This window comes from Diabrotica undecimpunctata, chromosome 5 (genome assembly GCF_040954645.1).
Source record: "Diabrotica undecimpunctata isolate CICGRU chromosome 5, icDiaUnde3, whole genome shotgun sequence".
Taxonomy (NCBI): Eukaryota; Metazoa; Arthropoda; class Insecta; order Coleoptera; family Chrysomelidae; genus Diabrotica; species Diabrotica undecimpunctata.
This window is the reverse complement of record NC_092807.1, coordinates 69,550,851-69,565,049: the sequence shown is the minus strand read 5'-3', so window position 1 is coordinate 69,565,049 and position 14,199 is coordinate 69,550,851. Positions and strand designations below refer to the sequence as shown.

At 33.0% G+C, this 14,199-nt stretch overlaps 1 protein-coding gene and 1 long non-coding RNA gene across 8 annotated transcripts in view; both read left to right on the top strand.

Annotated features, from left to right (window-relative positions):
• rasp (protein-cysteine N-palmitoyltransferase Rasp) overlaps positions 1-14,199 on the top strand; it is a 372,840-nt gene that overhangs the window by 90,121 nt on the left and 268,520 nt on the right. The gene's annotated exons all lie outside the window — the stretch shown is intronic.
• On the top strand, positions 2,925-3,601 carry LOC140441377 (uncharacterized). The gene is made up of 2 exons (XR_011950985.1): positions 2,925-3,154; positions 3,220-3,601. It is a non-coding gene; the product is annotated as an uncharacterized lncRNA (long non-coding RNA).

Here is a 14,199-nt window from a genome sequence, read left to right as displayed (position 1 = left end):
CGAAACCAGCTTGTTCGCCTTTTGTTGGAGGGTGCACACCGGACTGTTCTTAAGTTTGATGTAACTTTTTGTGTCATTTAGTAAACTATTGCTTTTTTCAATGTAATCATTCTTATACATTGCCCCTGTTACATTTCCCTTGTCACTTCTAACAATGTAAATTTCTGGATGTGATTTTAAAAATTGTTTGCACTCATTGTATATTGTATTCAAAAAGTGTCCTTTACTTGTTTTGTGTAGAAAGTTGTGTAGATAACATTAGTGCTTTGAGATCTCAAGGAAAATCCTTCTGTTGTTGAGTGTTGCGAGCTTGATGTTAAAGTTGGCCCATTGTTTTAGGAAATCTACGCTAGCAGAACCATATCCTTTTCGGATGTTCTCAAAAAACCCCATCATGGAAATACAAGAAATACTGGATATTATTGACTGTCGATATAAACAAACAACACAGTTTATTAGGGCTGCAGTCAGTAGGTTTTCCTTCTAAAATAGTAGAAAAAGTAGAAAAAATCTTTGTTTTCCTGTACACATAGAGAATGGAAAGTTTAACATCAATAACTTGTTACATCATAAAGGAGGCAAATTAGGTAGTAAAATTCAAAACTTTAATTCAAATTTAAAAACTAAAATCTTAAACTTGGAAATTTCAGTAACAATAAATGATATTACTTACATAGAAAAGAAAGTACATCAATTAAAAAATATATTAGAGCAGCATTTACCTGCTCCTTTACTACAAGAATTCTATAGAAGACAAAAAATCAAATACAATAAAGTTTTTTTCCAAATTAGAAATAACAATATCATAAAATTTAACAAAATAAAAGTAGATCAATTATCAAAAATAACATTCCAAGAAAAATGGTTCAAAAATCTACCATCACTTTTCCTTATAATGTCAAAAAACTTTTGTCTTTGGGTCCAAAATTTTGCCTATTCCCTAGTGCTAGAGATTTTAAAATGTCTTCTCTTCTCTCAGATATTGAGTTTCTTATTTCTGGTCTAGAACCCCAAGAGAAGGATATCTTGAGATCTCAAAGCACTAATGTTATCACTAACTTTCTACACAAAACAAGTAAAGAAGGACACTTTTTGAATACAATATACAATGAGTGCAAACAATTTTTAAAATCACATCCAGAAATTTACATTGTTAGAAGTGACAAGGGAAATGTAACAGGGGCAATGTATAAGAATGATTACATTGAAAAAAGCAATAGTTTACTAAATGACACAAAAAGTTACATCAAACTTAAGAACAGTCCGGTGTGCACCCTCCTACAAAAGGCGAACAAGCTGGTTTCGGATTCAGCTTCTTCCAAATCCATAACAACAGAAGTTGCAAATTCTTTGAAAATTTACAATGCAGTTGCACCCAGGTTTTATACACTTCCTAAAGTGCACAAACCCACTCTTTCAATGAGGCCTATTGTCTCTTCCATTGATGCTCCTAATATTAAACTTGCTAAACACCTTACAGATACCCTCACAATTTCCTACAACGAATCCAATGAATTCTATATTAGAGATTCTTTCACATTTAGTAGCTTCATTAATAATGTTAAAGTTCCGAATAACTATATACTAATTAGTTTAGATGTTGTGTCACTATTTACAAACCTACCACTAGATGCTATTCTCAACAGCATCAAAAATAATTGGAACAACATCTCTCTACATACCAAGATCAGTTTAGATGATTTCTTAAGAATTTTAACGTTCATTTTTGACTCTAACATCTTTTTGTTTAATGGTAATTTTTTTAAACAAATTTTTGGCACTCCAATGGGCAGCAAAATATCCCCCATACTATGTAACTTTGTATTGGATGAACTTAAAAGAACATGTAAGGAAAAGGTACCTTTTCACATACCTTTTATCAAACGATATGTAGATGATTTGATCTTATCGGTCCCTGAAAACAAAGTAACTGATGTTCTAAACACTTTTAACGCCCAGTGTGAACACTTAAAGTTTACGGTTAAGAGAGAAGCTGATAATATGATTCCGTTTTTAGACATGCTTATACATCGTGGCAGTGATGGCATGCTAAGGACGGAGTGGTATCGTAAACTTTGTTTTAGTAACCGTTTCATAAACTTTTATTCTCAACATCCATCTAAGATGAAAACAAATTTGGTTTTGGCCCTTAAAACTAGGGTTATCAACTTATCACACATCAAGTTCAGGGACAAGGGACTAAAAAAGTTGAGATCTATACTACAAGAGAACTCCTATCCTACAGGGCGTTTGAGTAAAATCATTTTTATTTCTCCCTTTCCTTTGCAATTTTCTGACAACCAAAATTTTCATAATAATGAGGTGAATGAAGTCCGACAACTGACACAGAACACATCAGAGCTACCACAATCTAAAATAACGTATGGTTGCCTACCCTATATTCCAGTTCTCACACCTAAGCTATTGAACAGTTTCAAAAATGTTAGTGGCTTAAAAATTGCAACTAAGAATGTGAAAACGGTATCGAAGTTGTACACAAAGACAAAGGATCCTTTCACAATACAGGAGTCATCGAATGTTGTTTATTCTATACCGTGTGCCAATTGTAAAAACGTGTATATCGGAGAATCATCTCGTAATTTTCACAATTGAGTAATATCACATCGCAGCGACATAAAAACCAAAAAGATAAACGCATGTGCGCTCACAGAGCATGCATTAACTTTAAAACATGAATTTAATTTCGAAGATTCCTGTATTCTGGCTAAGGAAAAAAACCATTCAAAACGTGTTTTCTTGGAAATGTGTTTCATAAAATGTAATACGTCTTGTATAAATAGAAAGTCAGACATAGATAAATTGAGCAACATTTAGCCCCGTATTTATAGTCGGTACTCAAGCTCGTGCTTGAGCACGTGCTCCGCCAATTCGAACTTACGTCAAAGTCATGCTCAAGTATTTGTTGTGTTCTATAAACGATACTTCGGGTATTCTCGTACAAGATTGATCTCAAGCACGAAAATTAGGGATTTTAAGTAAATTTGATAGATGGCATCCAATAAAAAAAAGATTCTGTCAATTATTATCATTGTCACCAAACTTTATTTAAATATTTTTAGCGCCAAATTTAGCTTTATTGAAGAAGAGGCATGTTGTGTATTAAAAAAATTAATTTTTAATAAATCATTTTAAGGTATGTAATATATTATAAAAAAATATGCATTCGAGGGAATAAATTTCAATTATGTCGATTTTTAGATGAGCGGACATTGTACTAAATATGCAGTGTATTCAACAAAAGGAAAGGTGTTTTTAATCCAGCTGGTAAAGGAAAATAATACTGTACAGAATAAAAGGACAAACGGTGCTTCCTTAATGAAAAAAGAAGGGTTGGGAGTACAATACAGCGTATTATATAACTGCCAGCCTGAGGTAGATATATTAAGGACTTCAGAACAGCTACGAAAATTGTAAAACAAATTGAAACAGAGGTAAAATACTTTTATTTATTCAAGCAAAATTTTTATAGTAGAAAATGCAGAGAAACAACAGCATGCTGGCTACAGGTGATGGCCCTTTAAAAAAGCCAAAGCCTGATGTAGGTATGGAGTTTGTGAAAGTTGCTGTTCCCGACATATATGTAAGCATTGTCTGTCATTGGGACAACACAGAAGTATTTGGAAAAGGTAAATTTACTATATTTTCATACTTAGATAATTGTAGAACAAAAGGAGGCCCACCAGATAGGAGGACATATAAGTTTAATTACTGTAACATCAGAATTATCTGACTCCATCCATTGCTTTTCCAGTTCAAAATAAAGAGTTGTTATGTATGATAATTTTGAGAAATCTTACTTGTACATATGATAAGAATTTCAAGTAATACTTGTAATATGACACCTGTTGTTCCTATAGAATATGTCAATGTACTTCAAATGGTAAGTAATCTTAAATATACTTATGGTAATATGTAACAGTAATAACAAACACTACTACTAATGGAGTAGTAGCTATTATAATTGCAAATAAAAAACATTCGCCAGGTTTGAATTATTCCAAAGTTTAATAGTAATCTATAGTTATGGATTTTTAAAACAATCATTTATATAATAACTATTCTTATTTTGTACTTAATGTATTATATTGAAAACTGTTAAAAATTCTAAATGTAAATACTAGTACTAGTATGTAGTATTTTGGAGTCGCCCATTTCCAAAATCAGTTAAATCCACTTGAAAAAATTTGTGGGAATAGGCCAATAACTAGTTGCGTACCTACCTATCAAAAAAAAATTAAAAAATAAAGCTTTTTCCTAATAAAAATTGTATAAAATTAAAGAAAAAATGTAGGCACTGTAAAATATTAAAAATTTATTATAGCTGATTTTGGAACAGTAATAGGATTTAACTACTTTTGAAACTATTATGTCATAGTATTATATTGTTGTGAGGGCAAAATTTTTGCTTTAGTTAGATTGTTACAATAATGAAGCAATTTTTACTGAAAAGTTTTATTCGTACATTTTTTTAATAGTATCTGGTGATTCGTCCTCAGCATTCAGTTCAAAATCATCTTCTTCGTCATCTACAGGATCGATTGGTTGTTGCAACATTTCCTCAAAAAACTTTAACTTCTGGTTGTTTTTCCAGTCTGTTCCATAATGGAGATCCAATAAACACTTTATATCTTTAATTTTCGCGTCTTTAACTGCCACACCTTCTGGTATTTCCGGAACAGCTTGATTTCCGAAAACTTTTCCTCTTTTTAAAACTGACTTGGGCTCACCCGTTTCAAAGTTGTAGTTGGCCTCTCCTTGGATCAAAGCTGTGTTTGGATTTCTTGTAGATCGTGTGAAAATGAATTTTTTAGCTTTTTGAAATTGGAAATGCCACTGTCCTGGAGGTTTTACCACAGCTTCTGTGACACTTTTCCAGTTACTGACAGAGCAGTCTGCACCCAGCTTTATCACAGTACAGGTATTTTTAATGATATCAGTGTATTCGTCTGGATTGTTGATAACACTGAAATTTTGAAACTGTCGTTCTAAAATTCCAAAGACTCGGTCTGGCGGGATGAACGAATGTCCGACTACAGGAAAGTATAGCACCACCTTATTCACGTTACGAGGAGCATCCTTAATAAGCCAACTGATAAGCATACCAACAACAATGGTGTTTTTATTTTGTCCCCCACAACCATCAGAAAAGAGTTTGACTGTGGTGACATTTTCAAAGTTCGAGTTCTGTAATCTATGGTACAAAGCAGATGCTATTTGATTGGATCCCTTTTGATACTGGTTTTCTGTCCAAAGATAGGAGAATGTGTTGTGGCAATTTCGTGTGACTTTGGAGTGCCCCTCACATATAACAAAGTTATAAAGATACAACTGACGCTTATAGTACGCAGCCTGATCAGGTATTTTAGGCAACACCAAGTTTTTTTGGCAGTCATAGCTGAACACAAGCTCGTTATCATTGTTCTCTCGTAAGAACATATAAAATTTCTAAGCACGAACTTTATGGACTTTCAACTCCAATTTTAAAGCTGCTCGTTTGTCACCATCCTTTTCGGTTGCTGTCTCGCATTCAAGTCGTATACATGTAGAACACTTATCAGTGTATGGGGCATCAAACCCGATATTAAAATTGGTGGCAAACACGTTTCTGAAGAAATCATACTTGCATGTTAATTTGGGAGTTGGATGTTGCTCACTGTACATATACCACATTTTTTTAATGCTCAGTTCACTCGGAAGATATTGTCTGTGTTTGTTCTTTGCTCTACAGTAGTGTTTCTGCACTGGTACAAAAGATTTAATAAAAGTTTTGATGCTTTCTTTCTTTGTGTTAAACTTTTCAACGTGGCGGGCTCCTCCACGAGTTTCAGATGGGAGTACATCTGTCTGAAGAAATTTTTGGCAAAGTAACTGCACCCGGTTTCGACTTTCTTGGAGTATTGCAAGTAATGCCGCTCGACACACTTTAATATTTTCTGTTTTATTGTGTCTTTGCTTAGGTAAGTAGAAACTAGTGCTTACCATTCTTTTCGAGGTACGTTCTGGAATCCGGGTTCTTTTTGCAGAAAAAACCATAACATGTTGCAGAATAAATTGTGTCTTCGATTGTAGGTCCGCATCTTTGTAATATCTGCGATGGATTTTTGTTACGTCTTGCAAGGAAAGCTCTGAGCATCGATACTTGCTTTTGCTTGGATGTTTGCAGTTTGGCATTTGAGGAAATCCCTTTGGACGGTGCCTAAAAAAACAAATTTGTTACACTTTCAGTTACCTAATCGCTTTCGCTGTAGTTGACGTTATGAGAGTTTAGGAAAGATTACCCTGAATCTAAAGGTATAAGTAAAGACGAATAATAACGGATTATAAAAGGTGTCTCGTAAATGTGCCAATAAATTTCAGGGGATAAAAGTATACCTCTAAAAAACATTAAAAATGGTTATGTTAACATACCATTCAAAATGTGTCGTTGTTGAGATACTTTTTTTGTATTGTTTGCCGATATCTCTTAAAATTTTAGTACCTACTGTAGATATGATGAAAGTTTGTATACTAGTACTACTTGATAAAACAAGCATTTTTTTCTAAATTGATCATTTCCAGAGGCGCAGATACAGAGTAAATTTTGGGTTTTTATCGCAATAACTTCTACGTCACTGTAAAATAATGAAGGTTGTTGGCATATTGACGAAACACTGTATAAATTTTTATTATAATAATTACAATTAACTTACCTAGATACTTTTGCAATGGTTTTTTTCCAAGTGGAAGGATTGCTTTTTCGTTTTTTAGCCAAAGAACAAGTTGCCTCTGCTATTACTTCAACATTATCAACGATTTCAGGATTTTCCGCTGGCCCCTCCTTGATATTAAGAACTGTATCGTCCAGTAAAAGCACCTGTTATGGTTTATTTTAATGTTTTGAAAAAAAAAATAGTGTTATGCTTTTAGGTTTGTCTCAATACTACAATACAAGCGCTTCTATTTCTCACAAAAAATGTTTAACTACCTGCTTCGGTGGTCGATTTGTAACTAACAGTGGCTGTGGCACCGAACTCATGGTCATGTGAGTTTAGTATTTCTTTTAACTTGTTTTGACACCGTGACAGATTTAACTGGTTTTGAAACCGACCACCGAATACATTTAACTGCTTTTGGAACAGTCCGAACTTTTCAGCCGGTATTTTCAACGCAATGTAACTGAGTTTGGAACAGTTTGAAGATACACACATGTAAGGAGACTAACAAAGAATTTATTGAAATCATAACGTCCATTTTTTTAAATTTTGGATTTAACTGATTATGGAACTGGGCGACACGACTTAATGTATTATATTGAAAACTGTTAAAAATTCTAAATGTAAATACTAGTTTTGGTTATTATTTTTTTTGGTGATTTTGTTTTTAATGTATACTATGGTGGTTGTAAAGCGATTATTATATTATTTTATATTTAACAAGCCTGATATTATTCCATTTTTTAGTTTTATAAATTGTTACTTTCAAATTTACTTATCGTGAAGGTTTATAAATATATTTTTAAATAAAGAATACTAATATTTTAAACGTGTAATTAATTTTATATTTGATAAGGAAAGGTTTTGTGAAAGGAATAAACACTTATTTAAAAGGAGAGAGACAACTCGAACTCAATAAAGATATACTTGCTTAAGTTGTCTGAGTATAGTATAACCCTCATTTATTTTAAATTAAAATATAAAAAATACATTTCGGCATATAAAATAAAAAAGAATATATTTAACATAGGTATTCAATAATTTATTCACATTCTCATGCATAACATTGTTGAATAAAATGTCTCCTAAAATTTAAACCTTGTTCCACATCATTAACATTTCAATTTTCTGGCACATCAGTATTTTCTAGAAAATCATCATCACTATTTATAATTATTTTCCTGTAAACACATATTGCAGAGTACTGCTGTAGCACTTATTATTGCAAGATATGTATTTAATTTGATTTGTAGGCTTCATTGCAGACAGGGAAACCATATTTTCCAGGTTCTAAATAGCCTTTTTTCAACATTTCTTACATGTGCACTTTTATATCTATTTTGTTGATCATTACCTAAAAAGATATATCCATCAAATAAACTATTTTTTGTTTAGCCCATTATCAATAAATACCTTGCTTTAATGCTGGAGTAAGTAGATAGTGCCTGTGCTGTATGCATATTCACTATTCATAATAATTCACCTATTAATAATTCTTGAATTTGTCCTCTTTCCTTTCTAACTCTTAATCAACTTTGATCAAATATTAAGCTGCCATGACTTAATCCTGGATGTTGAAGAAAAATATCCATAATCTCAAAAAACAAAAAAAAATATATTGTATTGAAGCGAATTGGAAAAAAATATAAATATAAACAAACAAGTTAGGTTAGGAACCCGTGCTCAAGGCAGGTCGATCCGATGCTTGAGCACGAGCTGTCATTTTTGTGTACTCAAGCTCGATTTCGTGCTCGAGATCCGTTTATAAAACACAAAAACGACTCAAGGTCGACCGATACTTGAGTACCGACTATAAATATGGGCCTTTTTGTTACTTACTGACAAAACATCAAAAATAAAATAAAGATTTACTTTTACATATACACACCGTAATACACCTGCATACAAAACATGTTGCATACTATCAAGACAGGTTTAATATACTACTTCCATTAATATAATAGCAAGAACTCCTAATTACTTTTTAATCACACTATTTTTGTTTTTTTTTTTCTGTTCTCTATGGATCAGTCAAACACACCATGAAAAGATGTTACTAACAAAATTTTAACTTTCCAACTAAATTTTAAAATGTATATTGTCCATTATTTTAAATGTTATATTTTATATGTGTGTTTTTAATGTTGAGTGTCGTAGCTTTGCAAAAATAATCTCAACGACTAGTAAGTTGTAATGACAATTTGAGATATGTTGTAAATATTTACACTTTCTTCTAATTACAGTGTCTTGAAGAAGGAATAAAAGAATTCCGAAAGCTCGACCAAAGGTCAAAAGAGCGTTTCTATAACATCCCGGCCAAACCTACTGACTGCAGCCCTAATAAACTGTGTTGTTTGTTTATATCGACAGTCAATAATATTAAGTATTTCTTATATATATATATATATATATATATATATATATATATATATATATATATATATATATATTAGTGTTTTCCAACGAAAATTTGACCCTCAGAAACCAAGAGTTTCTTTAAAATTAAAAAAAAAAAAACACGTCAATTTGTATTGGAAGGTAGACGAATTTTTATGCAAAATTCATGCCCTCAAATGTGATCCCCTACTGCCCCACATCAACCCCTTGTTTTTTCTTTAATAGCAAGTGTGGTCGAGTGGCACATGATTTGAAAGGAATTTTTTTTTAAAAATTTTTTGAATAAAATCCTTTATAAAAAGGTATATAAAAAACCCAGTTGGGCTATGTTGCATTGACAAAACGTTTTCGGAATAAATATTCCATCATCAGTGTCAAGTTAATACATGGATGTAGCCACTAAATATGTGGGTAAAAACCCTTTAAAAATTATTAAATAAGATTTGATTTACATTATGTCTAATTTACAGTTAAGATGTTAAAGTTACCTTTGGATTGGTAACATGGCGACATATGACTCTACTTTAGTTGCGAGTCCTGAGACGGTATGTCTACGAGGACTTTGTCAAAGCAACTCGTCAGTAAATCAAATCTTATTTAATAATTTTTAAAGGGTTTTTACCCACATATTTAGTGGCTACATCCATGTATTAACTTGACACTGATGATGGAATATTTATTCCGAAAACGTTTTGTCAATGCAACATAGCCCAACTGGGTTTTTTATATACCTTTTTATAAAGGATTTTATTCAAAAATTTTTTAATATATGGTATACAGCCAAATACAGGAACTTTGTTTCCTTGTGGATTTGAATTTTTTTTTCTACACGACACTCCATTTTTTTTAATTTCCGGAATAACTTTAAAGATAATTTTGGATTTAACTAATTTATTGCTTGGACACAGTAATAACGAAAGACATAAAATTTCATCAAATTAACTAATTAAATGTTCGAAATGATCTCCTGTTATCTGCATACAATAATACACTATATTTTCAAAACCTGTTCGTACATTTGCAAATACCTCCGGTGTCAATAATCGGCATTCTGTTACAATTCTTTGTTGCAACTCTGCAATCTGCAGGCGGAGTGGCGTATATTTTTGATTTTAGGTATCCCCACAAAAACATCCAAAGGCGAAAGATCCGGTGATCTGACCGGCCACTCTATTGGACCTCTTCTGCCAATCCAACGTCCTGGATTCAAAAATTGTCTTACGCGTATATCATAATGTGGGGCTGCCTCGACCTGTTGGAAAGTCAGTTCATCCTCTAAAAGATTATTAGGTTCCAATGTGTCAGAAATAAGCGGATCAATAACGTCTTCTAACAAATTTAAATAAATTGTTCTGTTGACATTTCCTTCAAGAAATAATGTTCCAATAACGTGATTCCCTAAATTGCCAACCCATACATTTAATTTCTGAGGATTGTCCATGAATAAATGAGGATTACTGTTACTACAATAACGACAATTATGTCCAATTATGTCTTTTTACTTCACCATTTAACATAAAAGTAAACTCGTCGGAAAAACACGTATTGTACAATAGATGGTTGTTATTTATGATTTTACTAAATTCTTCACAAAATTGAAGTGGACGATCGGGATCATCTTCGTTTAATTGATGAAGTAATCGTATTTTATAAGGGTGAAATTTATTGGATTTTATAATTCGATAAACACTAGATGCTGATACACCAGATATTTGTCTCATAGACTGTCGATTATGCATTTATAAATGACCCAATACAGCCACTTCAACTGCTTCATTTCGCACTCGACGGTCTACTTCGTGTTTTGTGTTGTTAACGTCACCTGTAGCTTCAAACTTATCGGTTAAATGTTTAACGTATTGGTGACTTACGTTTTTTCTGGGTGGTTCGTATTAAAGATCCTTGCCATAACCTTAGCACACTGATTATTTCCATAGTATAGCTTAACTAATTCTATTCTACACTATAATATCCCATTTTTGTAATCCTTTACAATAATATTTCGAATTAATCAGTCGTTTACAAATCTCAAATCAAAGGTAACCTGGTAAACACCAGTGAAAAAGTGATATGTTTACAAAAAGAAAAAAAGTATCTTCAATACAGTAAAATGCGTCTGCTCAATATGTCCAATATATGCTCAATTGAGTGTAAATCTGGCGATTGCGCAGGCCATGGTAAACCTTGATTTCATTATCTTCGAGGAATTTTCGCACGACCCTGGCAGTATGCAGACGCTCATTGTGGTGCATTAATTAAAATTGGGGATCAGCTTGTTGTGAAAAGAGTACAACAGTAGGTTCAAGAATAATATCGCGGTAGTGTGTTGCATTTAGAAATCGTTCCAGACAAATGAGATTGGTTCTTATACCAATAGTGATGCCACCCCATACCATTATACAGCCGCCTTGCTGTCTATGAACCTCCCGCATTGTGACCAATCGTTCAGCATTGCCAGATCATCTCAAAACTCTTGTCCGTCTTGTATCTGGTGCATATCCAAATCGGAACTCATCTGTGAACAAAGTAGAGGCCCACTCACGTATCACCCAATTTGCGTGTTCTTGTGCCCACTGAAGTCGATGAGCGGGATTTCGTCTGGATAACACAGGAACTCTCACAGGTCTTCGAGCATTTAACCCTACTTCATGCAGTCTATTTCTTATTGTTTGGCCACTTAAAACACCTGATGGCTCTCTTGCAGCCTCATTTGCAATTTTAATGCAGTTACAGTGCGATCTCGCAAAGCCTGCAACCTAATAAAAAACGGTCTTCAATCTGGTTGGTTATCCTTGTACGGCCTGTATGACGTTCAACAACATCACCAGTTTCTTGACGCCTTAACCACAAACGATTAATGACACTTCTGTTCGGTGGACGGCCTCAGCAACGTTTCTTTGACTTCTGCCAGCTTGAAACATCTCGATAACACTCCACTGCGTTTCGCGATTTAAATCATGTGTCTCAAGTCAAGTGTATCGAGCTAAAACGAAACTATGTTGAGAAATAAATCACCACTTTTCCAAAATTTTCGATTTTCTTTTGTAGGCTAAGTACTTATCGGACCGCCCTATTATAACAGTACCCGTCTTCCATTCATCAGGGAAGAAATGAACCGAAGGACATAAGGATTACGATTGTTATCTCTACAAAAATTATTGTCCTCGCTAAATTCGTAGGTTTCTTCAAGGTACGTTGCGAAAATAAATTCGTAGGTTTCTTCAAGGTACGTTGCGAAAATATAACATTTTTCTTCGTCCCTATTGTATGACTGTCCATTATATACTAGGTCTGAAATTTGTCTTTGATTTATTTGGACAGTTTTCTTATTTCATTCCGGTATCTTTTACTCTCCGTGGAGTTTATATTCTTACATGCTAGGATCCATTTATGTTGTTTAAATTGTGATATCAGAATTGTGGATATCTTTAAGTTTGTTAAATTGTGATTTTAATTCACATGTCTCATTGTTTTGGATCTGCCTGAGTAACTGTCTCTTTAGTTTAATTAAAGATAAAATGAAGGGTGGAAGATTGTAAAGAAAAGGTGATTTATTTTGCTTGGGGGAGTTTTCGATTATTTAGACAACATAGTGTTGAAATGTTTATTGTAATTTGGACAAATGTGATGTCTTACATTTAAAAATTCCTTCATTCTACTATTTTGATTTTGTAGTACATTACATTTTGCCATGTTAGTCAGTTTAATTTCATTAATATGATTATGATTAAGCTGTAGATTAAAATTAAATTGTAGAGCCAGATGATCACTGTCCAGATCTGGAGTTACCTTAAACTTAAACATCCTAATTTTTAATAACATATAATGTAACATATTTATAAATTAATAACATTTAAAGGGTTTTCACCCATATATTGTAGTGGCTCATAGCATGTATACTTTGTTACACTGATGATGGAATTTACATTCCGAAAACGTTCTGTATTTGTGATATAGCCCGTTTGGGTATTTTATTATATACCATTTACTAAAGATTTGAAATAAAAATTTTTCTCATGCAGTTTCTGGAACTGGAACTCGACGTTTTAATTCACAATTATTCACCAATAAAATCACAGCTATTTCTCTTTGCCCTTTAATACGATTCTAATGCATTGACATTGTGGTAGGTCACTATGCGTCAGGTAACATAACCCAACAATTAATTCGGAATACATTTCTCTTTCCTTTGAAATTTTATAATATATATCATTTAACCGGATCAGTTTACAAACAGTTTATATTACATTATAACGCGCGAGTGTGTCATAACCCACTTACAACGAAAGTAAAAATCTAAATTCATATTATGTTATTAAGTTACTTATTAATTTAAGGGTTTTGTTCTCCTGACGCTACAACTCAGTTTAACATTGTTCTTATGAATAATTACGTATTTATTATTTTTATTTATGATATTGTTAGTTGCTTTATCTTCTATAACTCTATATGGACCTGAAAACGAAGGCTTTAGTTTTGAAATCGACTTGTTCTTAACCATTACCTTGTCCCCTGGTTTATATATTATTGTGTCTGTTTCATATTTTCTCTCCCAAACTTGTTTTGATGTTGTCAGCGTCTCTCTGACCTCTTTCGTGGCTATTTGTGGTCTGTATTTCTGCTCTAAGTGATAATCGTCAAAGTTGTACAGTGGTTCCGTCTCGTTCAGTACATTTGTTGGTAGTCTACAGTCTACAGGTCTTTCCGAATACCAATTCGAACGACGTGTAACCTGTTGCTGAATCTATTGAAGTGTATGAAAAGCAATAATATACCCACGTGCTCCAACTTGTCAAGAATTTTTGACAGTTGTATCCTATGGTACGGATTCAATTCCTGATGAGTGTTCTTTAAAGCTCCAATTGTCTCATGGTGATACACTGTGGAGTTTAGTTGCTTTATTTGCAGCAATTCGCATGTCTCCTTAAATATTCTTGCCATATCTCTGTGCCTCGGTCAGTTACTATTCTTCTGGGTACTCCATACCTCAAAATGAAATTTTCTACCAATGATTTGGCTACTGTTTCGGCTTCTTTATTTTGCATTACGCATTATTAATTCGCATTGTAATGTCAAATGAGCCTACCAG